Genomic DNA, 13,094 nt, shown 5'->3' on the forward strand with positions numbered 1-13,094 from the left:
CGCAGAATGAAGGAAAAGCAACAAGTGCTCAGCATATGTGGGAACTCCTTCAAGATGTCTGGAACAACATTCCAAATAAGCTGGTTGGGAGAATGCCAAGAGTGTGCAAAGCTGTTGTCAAGGAAAGGGTGGCTACTTTGAAGAATCTCAAATATAAAATAGATTTTGATTTAAGACTTTTTTGGTTACTACACAATACCATATTTGTTATTTCATAGTTTTGATGTTTTCACTATTATTCTACAATGTAGAAAATAGTAAAACATTTAAGAAAAACCCTTGACTGAGTAGGTGTGTCCAAACTTTTGACTGGTACTGTACATCTGGAAATACAAAGACATGCATGCCGCCTGTCAACACACACATGTATACAAACAAACACAGCCCTGCTCATTTGCTGTTCTGGTCAGATCAGTGTGTAATAGTAGGATCAGTCCCTCTCTTTCATCCATTCTCTCCTTTGTTTCATGTCCTATTTTGCTACTGGGTACTGTGTGAATTAGATTACAGTGCATAGTCCCAGTCTGCCAATCCCATTATCATGTGCTAATCTCGGGTGTGTGTGTGTGTGTGTGTGTGTGTGTGTGTGTGTGTGTGTGTGTGTGTGTGTGTGTGTGTGTGTGTGTGTGTGTGTGTGTGTGTGTGTGTGTTTGAGTTTGTCTGACACCCTTGGGTATGTCTGTCTTCTGCCCCTCTTGTTGTGTGGGTTGTTATCAGAGGCTGCTTTATGTCCTGATCTGCCTCTAACGTGGGGCATTTAGACAACTATCAGCGGACAGCATAGACAACAGGCCATTTAAAAGGGTTTTATTTCCCTCTCTGTATTCCTGTTTTAATCAACATCCTTCATTCTTTCTGCATTGAGGGCAAATAACCTCATCTGTATTTGTTTTGTTATACTCCAGTAAATCCTACAGGACTTTTTTTCCCCCTTTTCATTTCACCTGCAGGGTTTCATTTGGCTCTAAACAGCCTCAGTGAAATGCAATCAGGCACACACACACACACACACACACACACACACACACACACACACACACACACACATAAATACATCAGCTTTAATACTCGTTTTTTAAATTGGCATGAACGTTAGAAGCTGACAAAGCGAGTGCCTGACAGCCTTTTTTTCTGTATTTTTTCTTGCTGTCTTTCAGAGGGGGAGCCCTGCTTGCCTGTACTCTATCAGCAGCAGACAAGGCAGGCCTTTTGTTTGAGGAAGTCACAGTGAAGGGAACTGGGGAGGGACCCCTCCAAACACACGCCCAGCATAGATCCACATTACCCGCTCCATTGGCTAAATAGATCAATCCTTTTTCTCACGCCATACAGTTACATGGAAAATGGAGAGAACAAAAAAAAGCTGAAATGTAACATCTTGTCTTCATTCTGCTTACCTGCCCCTTTTGTTATAAAGATCTAATTATGTGAAGGCTTCAATATAATCAAGAATCCCTACCAGACAGACAGTACATGTCACCAGGCAGATTGACTGTTAGCCCAGGATCATTCCTGGCTGAGAGAAGAAGAAGAAACTGATAACAGCCGTTTCACTAATACTAATAGCTTCCTAGCTGTTGCCTCAGTATGTAAATTCAGTATATGCTTTGCTGTTTCAAAAGCCACATGTTGTCTATTAGTAGTACCAGAAGGCACCTTTTCAAGCCAGTCACAAAACACAACAGGATATATCCCATCTGGGAGGCTAGTTCAGAGCAAAGTGCAACAGACGCATCACCATCAAATGTGTTGAATAAGAGAAATCATAAATCAATTGTTCAAATGAACAACTGGCACTACTCCACACAGTAAAATCATGTGTTCAACTTACACTACCGTTCAAAAGTTTGGGGTCACTTAGATATATCCTTGTTTTTGAAAGAAAAGCCCATCAGAAATACAGTGTAGACATTGTTAATGTTGTAAATTACTATTGTAGCTGGAAATGGAAGATTTTTTATGGAATATCTACATACAGAGGCCCATTATCAGCAACCATCTCTCCTGTGTTCCAATGGCACGTTGTGTTAGCTAATCAGTTTATCATTTTAAAAGGCTAATTGAACATTAGAAAACCCTTTTGCAATTATGTTAGCACTACTGAAAACTGTTGTTCTGATTAAAGAAGCAATAAAACTGACCTTCTTTAGACTAGTTGAGTATCTGGAGCTTCAACATTTGTGGGTTTGATTACAGGCTTGTTCTGAGAAATGAAGGCTATTCCATGCAAGAAATTGCCAAGAAACTGAAGATCTCGTACAACGCTGTGTACTACTCCCTTCACAGAACAGCGCAAACTGTCTCTAACCAGAATAGAAAGAGGAGTGGGAGGCCCCGGTGCAAAACTGAGCAAGAGGGCAAGCACATTAGAGTGTCTAGTTTGAGAAACAGACACCTCACAAGTCCTCAACTGGCAGATTCATTAAATATTACCCCTCAAAACACCAGTCTCAACGTCAACAGTGAAGAGGCGACTCCGGGATGCTGGCCTTCTAGGCAGAGTTGCAAAGAAAAAGCCATATCACAGACTGGCCAATAAAAAGAAAAGATTAAGATGGGCAAAAGAACACAGACACTGGACAGAGGAACTCATTCCGGAGTCGCCTCATCACTGTTGATGTTGAGACTGGTGTTTTGCGGGTACTATTTAATGAAGCCTTAATTTCTCAGAACAAGAATAGACTGACAAGTTTCAGAAGAAAGTTCTTTGTTTCTGGCCATTTGGAGCCTGTAATCGAACTCACAAACGGTAGTGTATATCTTTTTGGTAACAGTTTACATTAACCATCCATCTGCATTTTGCTTTCATAATAATGACATGACAGCTGATGTAAGCTTAAAGGGGTAGTCTACAGTTGCTACATACATTCTGGACTTCTAAATTAATGATATGTACCCATTGATTGTTGAAGAATATACTGCAACTTCTAAATGCCTTATTTATTTATTATGAATTTTACCTTTGTTTAACCAGGTAGGCTAGTTGAGAACAAGTTCTCATTTACAACTGCGACCTGGCCAAGATAAAGCAAAGCAGTTCAACACATACAACAACACAGAGTTACACATGGAGTAAAACAAACATACAGTACAAAAACAAGTCTATATACAATGTGAGCAAATGAGGTGAGATAAGGGAGGTAAAAGGCAATAAAAAGGCCATGGTGGTGATGTAAATACAATATAGCAATTAAAAAACACTGGAATTGTAGATTTGCAGTAGGTGAGTGTGCAAAGTAGAAATACTGAGCTTATGAGCTTAGTTCAATTGTCGTACCCCATCAGAACCCAAAATTTGATCTTGTTTTACTCCAATGTTTTTAAACAAAGTAAATGTAAACATATACATGGATGGTCAGTCATTGCGTACATACCTCTGTCTATGAATTTGAGAGTGGTTACATTTATCCAGCCCCATCCCTGCACTTTCTAATTGTTTCAACTGCTGATTACTGCTTTAACTGTCTTAACAGTAGACAAAGTAGTAGACAAGTACTAAGTCATGTTTTGCAGAGGGGTCAAATACTTATTTCCCTCATTAAAATGCAAATCAATTTATAACATTTTTGACATGCGTTTTTCTGGATTTTTGTTGTTGTTATTCTGTCTCTCACTGTTCAAATAAACCTACCATTAAAATTATAGACTGATCATTTCTTTGTCAGTGGGCAAACGTACAAAATCAGCAGGGGATCAAATACTTTTTTCCCTCACTGTAAGAGGTAATATCTAACAATTACACAACAAAACCCAATATCTAACAAATTCCACAACAAAACCTAATACATCAAACATTTCCGTAAAAAAACAACAACAATAAAGCCTTGTGTTCCTGTTTTTTTCTTCTTTTTTTCATGCTGTTGATATTAAGTGCACTTGATTCAGCAGCCCTAGCACCGGGAAGGCAGTGTTCCCATTTTGAACCGTTGCATGTGTCTGAAGGTAGAACTCCACCTACCCAGCAGTCCCAGATAGCAAATCAAGTGCACCTATAGGCCTACCACTGACCAATCAGATAGCACGTAACACCGTGTCTGCAGTGTCTGCACACTGTAATAGGAAGGATCGAACGCACAGCAAAGTTGATAATGTGAGATTTCAAAAGTTTTAAAACCATGAGTAGAGACTCAACGAATACAGCAAAGAGCTGCTGTGTTTATGAGTAAGTTCATGTTTAAGTTGTTATTCAGTACTGTCAACACTTTGTTCAACACTTTAATAGTTCATAAAATGCACGTTCTCCCAAATTCCACTCACACTATAACCAGCACTGCAGCTGCAATGAATGAGTATAGCAAAGTGTTTCGATAAGCTTGCGTTGTTGTTACTTGAGGCGTCTTTTTTAATATCGAGGAATTTTTCAACAACATAAATTGGTGCGAGGCAGAAATACTGCAGCTGGAAGACTGTGTCCCCTTTTCTCAGCGGAAGGAGAGAGGAGGGATGGTGAATCGGGTAAGAGGCAGCCTCACCGCTGCTCCCCCCCTCCCCTCAAACTGACTATCAGATGCAGGCCATCAGTCCAGTAAAAAAAAGTGAATGATTACGCTCACTCAGCTGTTTGTCACAAGTAATACAACAAATGATCTATTACCAGTGTGGTCATACACCTTAAATGTTGAAATATATCATTTCAAAGTTGTCTTAGAAGAACAACATTGGCAGGGCAATTCAAGCTTAGCCAATATGCAGTGATAATGTATTGGGCCTACAGCCTGCTGCACAAACCTCATTGCTGCAGAACTGTTTTTAATTGGTTAATGTTGCATAGGCATACTTTTTTTAAAGTCATGTTATTTTTTTTCTGAGCGTTAGATCTCGGCTTGCATTTTGATTCAGAAAATGTCTGTGACCGCTGCTGTAGAGAGAGAGATACATTTTGGCCCTCAGAGGGGGGAAGAGCGTACTGGTCCTTAAAGCATTGTCATTTGTGTTTTGCTGCTCCATTTGCCATGCAGCCCCAGCTGACAGAGAGACATAGTTTAGGGCCGAGCCTGCGGTGTCATAAAGGGATTTGTCATCAGCTGACATCAACTGCCTTCACTGTTTATGTCATCTGTCATGTCATTCTCATAACAGTGTTATGTAGGCGTTATGATGGAAGGTTCATGTAAAGTGGATCTGCTTGCTTCTACTCTTTTGCTCTATACCCATTGTCAGTGTCACATTAAATGGATCTTGATGTATGTTGTTGTTGTCTGGAGTTTTCTGTTCCTTGAGGGGGTTTCGTTGCTTTTCAAAGAAGTTCCTCAACAAATGGAATGGATGTGTTCAGCACTTAACGAGAAACAGAAGGAAAGAGAATGTCTACATGATTTCGCTAAGGCAATTGTCCTTGGCTCTTTTTACTTATTGATGTCTATGCAAATTGCATTTTAATGTGGCCTGTAAATTAGAATGCAGAGGGCTTCGTTTCCAACAACAACAAAAAAGTTTGTGAATCCTTTTCCAATCCATCCCTACCTGCTGCTGCTCTGTTCCTTTCCAGAGAAGGAGACAGAACGGAGGACAGCTGAAATGACAGCATGTGCATATAATGTAACAAACCTCTATGGGATTCAGTCTGTCTCTCTGTGGGAGAAGCAGGCGTAATGACAACTGTGCTTGTTACATTAGAGGTCACTTTCTGCTGAAACACACTGTGACATTTTGGCAATTCATTGGTTGATAGAGATGAAACAGATGCAAATGCTGGACAGCTAAGCCCTAAGGATTAGCTCTCTGACCAAAGGGGCTAGTTCTGCATAGAGAGAAGAGAAGGGAGAGAGTACACGTGGTACCTGCTACTGTAAGGCTGTGGCCTGGTAAAGAGAAAATGGGAATGATCGAGTCGTCATGCTACACTAAGTCAGACGTTCCTATATGGTGTTTATGGTTGTGAATGTTGTCTAAAACTATATCACTCCAGCTTTGAAAAAAGGTGGCACTTATCTTGAAAATGTTGAATGTCATCACAATGTTATACCATGATTGTGAACCATACAAAATGATGCTAACATAGGACTTTGGACAGGAGAGTTGGGTTGACAGAGGTGGTGCACACAGGGCCACTAACAAACTGCATGAACATTCTGACCTGTCAGAGAGAAAGGCTATAAGCCTCCACATCATTCCACCATCCACCCCCACAATCTCCAAATTACCACACAGACCTCTTAGTATGAGCTGTGCCCAGGGCCCCGAGGGGTCCCCCAGGGTCCTGTCCCTGTCTCAATCACACACACACACCTGGCTGCCACCACCAGCAGAGACCGGTGGATGGAAATGTCATTGTGAGCAGTGTGAGGGCGAGACCAGAGCCACCGGGTTTATTTCTTTTTATTAGCTCCACGTTGTGCAGGGTGTGTCCCCTATTCTCGGTCCTCATTTCTGATTCTTAGACAGGATTTATCAGCGAGTCAACGTTTTAGATTGATTGCTGTGAATGTTGCTGATTTCGGTAAATGAGCATTTGAGTAAATATCCAACATAATATCACATTTCTGAGGAGATGTTAACTTTTAAATGATATATTGAGACACACTGTCAACATTGTGTGTGTAACCAAGACGAGACAAAGGGGATGCAGCAGGTAAAGATTGAGCAGTCTGGTTCATCATGAACATACTGAGCACCTCATTCAGCCCTCTGAAAAGCCTTCTATAGCTGCCTGAGGGCTGCACAATGTGCCACTGAAATCCAGCCAGATTCACGACTGACACTAAATAAGAGTTGTTGAATTTAAACCACAGGGAGACAGTCAGGCATACGTCCCTTTTAGCAGAACCAAAGTCACTTCAGCGCGCTCAGATAGACAGGCTGAAATACTGAGAGATGATTGGCTGGTTCTGTTTGAGGAAGCACAGGCTTTTCCATGATGTTGATCATGTGTAAAGAAGTGTGAAGTAATAAAGCAGAAAATATGCCACAGTGATATTACCCAGAGCAGACAAACACAGCATGGAAGCACACCAAGGTTTTTGCACTGACTCTCTGATATCTCATGGCTGAGAACGTAACTCAGTTTCGATGTTGCTCACTCTCACAAAAGCTGTCTGTTTTTAGCAATAACAGCAGAAGGGAGGTGAGAGAGATGAGCCTCTCAGTTCAAAAGACCTCTTGTTTTGACATGTGGAATGGAGAAATTCCTCGGGGTGTAATCCTCACGCACTTGTATGCCTTTGTTCTGTCTAAGTGTGTGTGTGTTTCTCTTCTCCTCTTCCCTGTGTGTTTCAGATTCACCCCAGGACCTAACAAAGAGCTCCCTTGCAGGCTCCCAGCCAGGATCCCCTCCCTCCGAACGGACTAAAACTATTACATCAACTGGATTACCTGTGACTGCAAAAAAAAGGATATCCTCCTAGATAAAACAGCTTCGCTCGGGTGGTGCCAAGGATTTTAGACCAGACTAATCCCTTTTTGATCAATGAGCCTCACGTCGGGACTCTCCTCCACAACAACCACGGACAATTCCTTTCATGCTTTTTTTTTCTCCCTTTCGAAACTAAAACAGCTTAGCAGGGGTTATTTAGAGGTTGTAAAAACGTTATTTGAAGACACTAACGCCTCCCCAAAGGTAAACTGTATTATCCTCACTGAGCCTCAGTGCCACTGAGCAAGGGATCCTACAGGATCAGTGGCACATTGGAGGGACATTATGTGGGGATCGATTGAACCTTTTTCAATAATCCTTGTCATCAGCGTCCATCTTAGAAGCGACATCTCAGCATGCCAGCGTTCTTGTGACTGTGCGGAGCTTGGGCAGTGACCCTGACTGCTGTCGACTCTGCCTACGCAACCCAATGCCCCCAGGAACAACAACAACACAACGCTGATTAAACAGACACTCAGAGGTCACAGGGGTCAACCCAGGGGCCCATAGTCACTGTCCATGATTGACATGTCATTCAGAACTGTTCTTTATTGGCACGCTCTATGTAATTCATTGGAGCTTTTTCTTTGTGCATAATATACTTGTGTGTATATATACTGTAAATACAGGATAAAAAAGGCAGTTTGAGGGCTCTCTTATACAGTAAACATATCCTGCAAGGAGATCCTTCCATGGAATTGTTCAGTTCTATACCTGATTATGAAGTACAGTGAATTCCTAGTCAAAGGTAGTGGTTGAATATCCTCTCTGTGTATAGGACTGTTTGCAGTGTTTGATTTCATTGAGAATCTCTGGAATAGACTTTGCAGGACCATAATGAGAAAATATTGGTCTCCTTCACCTTTCAGTGATGTGCTTGGAAAACAGGCATCCCTGTAGCTTCTGTAAAGATTATTAAACTACTGTACAGAACTGCCTCACAAAAGAAACAAGCATCAACAGTGACCCAAGTCCTCTTTTTTTGTTATAAATTATAGATAACAACAGTGCAACTGGGTCCAGTATCTGAGAGTTATTTTATGTCCTGTGTCTGCTATTGAGAATGGTTGTGGACTTGACTTTGCTTGTTGTGCGTAGATTCCACACTGACACACATTGAGAAAGTATTGGACATATTGAACAGACATGCAGTACCTTCACTAAATATACATACAGTCTTATCAGAATTAAAGGGGTTTTCTATAATGAGTTTCCTGTCTCCGTTTACTAAACGTTTACTGTTTTAATGTGGGTGCTTTTTCTTGTGGTGCGTACATTCATAATTTCCTCTAAGTGCCATCTATATTGTGAACAGATAAGTATTATACCATTTGTCTGAGTCGACACTCAGTCAACAACGCTTTTAACAAGTATTAAAATAACTGGCGGAAATATGCATACACACAGATGTGCTCAAAAACACACGCACGCACACACGCACACACACACACAAATTAGTGTGTGATTGTTCATTTACACAACTCCCTTGGTGCCAAAGAGAATTTATCAAAATAACATATTCAATGAATTTATGCAATTAGAATAAAGATTTCCAATATCATGCCCAGCTATATCTCTTGATGCAGAGTTGTCTTATCTCCCTACAGACACTTTTGTATATTAGTCATTTCGAAATTCTGCTTTTTTGTGCCGTTTGGTTCCTCACTGCACAGTCACAGAAGGTATCAAACTGACAGACACATCAATCTCCCAGCGGTCTTGCCAAAATCACACAGGAAGATATGCAGAGAGAGAGAGATGGAATGTGTGTTTTCTCTTCCTCAATGAGCCGTTCCCATTCCTCTCTTTGTTTGTTTCATATCTAATAGGATTCAGAGCTTCCTGTGGTGTCATTGTGTCTGTACAGAACAACATGACTGAGTGTGTATATTGCAGTGAGAGGTAGAGGAGCGGGAGAATCTAAAGTTTCTGAAGGGAAGATATGGTGCTGTGACATACTGTGAAGATTATCCTTAAATGCATGAAGATGCACACATCATAGGGTTTTTCTCTCCTTGTTTATGCAGGTTCTAAAGTGGATTGTGTTTAAAGGGTGCTCTTGGATAAGTGCTGGAAGAGAAGTAGAGATATGTTTGTTCTTTGTTCTCTTTTATGCACTCCACTCCTGTGCAGAGATGATGGAGTCATGCTGTGGAGGGAGGTCCTGCTCCATTTAAGGCGGAGTAGAGCTGAACGCAACCTGCATAGATAACAGACCTCGGTTCTCTCCCTCTCCACATTATTATTACAATGTCACAGGCGACACGTCAATCACGCCCCCCAGCCTCCCTCTGAGAAGCAACCATGTCCGCATCAACCTGTACCGCTGTTCTACAGCCGACAGCATGACAGCTGATGGAGCACTACACTGATGGAACACTACACTGATGGAACACTAATACTGATGGAACACTACACTGATGGAACACTAATACTGATGGAACACTAATACTGATGGAACACTACACTGATGGAACACTAATACTGATGGAACACTGCACTGATGGAACACTAATACTGATGGAACACTAATAATGATGGAACACTACACTGATGGAACACTTAAGTGATAATGCCCAAGAAGCCGGTGTTTGGAGGATATATTGGCACGGGTGTTGTTAGGCCCGATATGAAGTCGGTTGTCAGAGACGCGACCCAGTCGTTCAGTCTTTTTGTTCTGTATCTATGGACGCGACCCAGTCGTTCCATTCTAAATGTTCCATTGCCATACTGGCTGGCAACGTTCTTATCCCTTGCTTGCTAGCTAGTCAACTACGGCTAACTTCTAGTCACATCAAACAGTGCAGACAGAATAACAACAGTAGCAGCATTCGTTTAAGCTGTTTTCAAGTGACATTTATTTGGATAAATCCATAACAATGAGCTAATGAGGCACAATTTCGCCTGGCATAGAACATGTGCTCTCTCGTTAGGACACTGTTGTTCAGAGGAGCTAACAACACAGCTAACACAATCACTTCAAACTGAAGCTGGAAAGACTGCAAACTAGCTGCACTTCATTTCGTTTTACCTTTTCTCAATTTACATTTCTTTGTATACATCCATAAAAATTATGCCAGCTGATTATTGATTTAGACCGACTGAGAAACGTTGTCTGCCTCTCTCTCTCGTCCCGACTCCCAACCCCGACACGTTCATTACTATGGGACAGTTGAAGATTGAATTTGAATATTGAAACAATGTTGCAAATATCGCAGAGACAGACAGTAAGGTTTATAGAAATCTCCGCTGTTGAAAACTAAATGTTAGTCTAAAAGAAATGTGAGATAATGTCTAGATGCTTTTTATAGTGGAGATCAAGTTTATAACTTCTTTGCCCGGGCCTGATGAGACAGTGGATTGCGCAGTCATATGGAACAGAGTAAATAGGCACTTTAACGTCATAGATTTAGCCGGTGGTAACTTGTGGAATAGACACTGGAACGTGCTTTTAACCAATCAGCCGTTGTATAAAGCACTGATGGAACACTACGCTGATCAAGTGTTCAACGGGATTGATTGGAACTTCCAACACAACTTCCATTAACTTTCTATAGGTACAACTACTACAGTTGACTATATCTGATTAATACACTTTCTATCAGACTATAATTTGTGGATTCAATGATCAATGAGTTCAGTCTGTGAAAGGTAGTCTTGAATTCAATGTCTTCAAAACCTGTAAAGTAGTCTCACTCGGGGCTCCCGAGTGGCACAGAGGTCTAAGGCACTGCATCTCAGTGCTGGAGGCGTCATTACAGACACCCTGGTTAAAATTCAGGCTGTATCACAACTGGCAGTGATTGGGAGCCCAATATGGCAGGGCAAAATTGACACAGCATTGTCCAGGTTTGGTCGGTGTAAGGCCGTCATTGTAAATAAGAATTTGTTTTTAACTGACTTGCCTAGTCAAATGAAGGTAAAAAAAAAAAAATATGTAAATAGGGACCATGACTAATCCCAAATGTCACCTTTCCACTGATCTCTGGCAGATGTCTAAAGTCTCCCAAACATCATGAATAACCTCAAACGTCTTCTTAATGACAGCTGTTTAGTGGCTGCAGTGTCTGACTTTGATGCCTAGTTATTAGCCCAGATCCATTTGGTGAGGAAAAGACTTCAGAGAAAAAGAGTGGCCACAGTATACTAGATTTTGAGTTCTTTATCACAGAGCAAGCAAAGTGGAATGGGATTATTATTCTAGTAGGGGTGTCAGCAAAGCTGTCATGACTGAGCTGCTGTAGTGTAGAATAAAGATCTGAAGTCTTTATTCACTCCAATAGCCAATTGCAGTCAACTTGACTTTTGAATAATTGTGAAGGTATCCATGTAATTGGCCTAACAATAGTTTATGATTGGTAGTATGTGTGTTGATGTTTTGCTGTAAAACTTAATTATCCCTTATATACTGTAGGTGAAATATACACTGAGTGTACAAAACATTAGGAAGACCTTCCTAATATTGAGTTGCACCCCCTTTTGCCCTCAGAACAGCCTCAATTCATCAGGCATGGACTCTACCAGGTGTCAAAAGTGTTCCACAGGGATACTGGCGCATGTTGTCTCCAATGCCTTCCACAGCTGTGTCAAGTTGGATGGGGGACCATTGCTGATACACACGGGAAACTGTTGAGCGTGAAAAACCCAGCAGCTGTGCAGTTCTTGACACACTCAAACCGGTGCACCTGGCACCTACTACCATTCCCCATTCAAAGGAAACATAAATATTTTGTCTTACCCATTCACCCTCTGAATGGCACATACACACAATCCATGTCTAAAATATCTCAAGGCTTAAAAATCCTTTTGTCTCCTCCCCTTCATATATATTGATTGAAGTGGATTTTACAAGTGAAATCAATAAGGGATCATTGCTTTCACCTGGATTCAGCTGGTCAGTCTATGTCATTGTACACTCACTGTATATGGTAGGAGATAACATAAACAGATTGTTTTGCAGTGACATTTTTAAGTAGCTCAAACTAATTTTTCCACATGTAACACACAGCTATATTCTCGTTTCTGAAGTTTTTGGGCAAAATCACAACTCGACACAATACAATCGGAAACAGATTGCCACACTGTTCCAACACAATTCCTTGTGACAAATGAATGCACACTCTAATAGACACCCAATACATCACTGTCTGCCTCCCTTGACACTGCACAATGCCCACGAACCGCCAACACACTTTACAGTCAAATGACTTGCCAGTCTATGACTGTCAGCTGCGATGATAATGATAAGCCGGGATGACAATTCTCCACCATATTTTCTCCCCAGAAAGCAAAGTCAACCCAAAAGCCACTACCCTGAGACGGGCCCAACAATGAGATCCATCATGTTCCTCATGAATGGTTATGTGCAGTACATGACAGGGCTTGTTCCACAAGGGGCGCTGGGGCCACAGCACTCTCGGCTTCCTGGGAGATTTCAAACTTCACACTTTCCATTAAACAGAGACCATTTTTCATCACAATGTCTCCACAGAATCAGCCACACGTCAGCATAGTGACTCTCAATCTTTTTCCACTCGAGAGTGAATGACCCAGAGCTGTGTTCCAAACTGGGGCGGGGGGGGGGGGGGGGGGGGGAGTGAGTGTGAGAGAGAGAGAGAGAGAGAGAGAGAGAGAGAGAGAGAACTAATATCGCGCATTAAGCCTGAGAGACTTATATGTACACAGTGTACATTTTTCACAAGTCGCAGTGCATTTCAACATACGTGTTCTTTGCAGCTGGTTC

At 41.5% G+C, this 13,094-nt stretch overlaps 1 protein-coding gene across 2 annotated transcripts in view; it reads left to right on the top strand.

Annotated features, from left to right (window-relative positions):
- LOC115150778 (chemokine-like protein TAFA-1) overlaps nt 1-8,557 on the top strand; it is a 256,384-nt gene extending 247,827 nt beyond the window's left edge. For both annotated transcript variants that reach the window (XM_029694447.1, XM_029694450.1), the window contains exon 6: nt 7,216-8,557. The gene's annotated coding sequence lies outside the window, so the exon portion shown is untranslated. The remainder of the gene's footprint in view (nt 1-7,215) is intronic.
- Nucleotides 8,558-13,094: the final 4,537 nt, after the last annotated feature.

The sequence above is a fragment of the Salmo trutta genome, chromosome 16 (genome assembly GCF_901001165.1).
Source record: "Salmo trutta chromosome 16, fSalTru1.1, whole genome shotgun sequence".
In the NCBI taxonomy this organism is placed as follows: Eukaryota; Metazoa; Chordata; class Actinopteri; order Salmoniformes; family Salmonidae; genus Salmo; species Salmo trutta.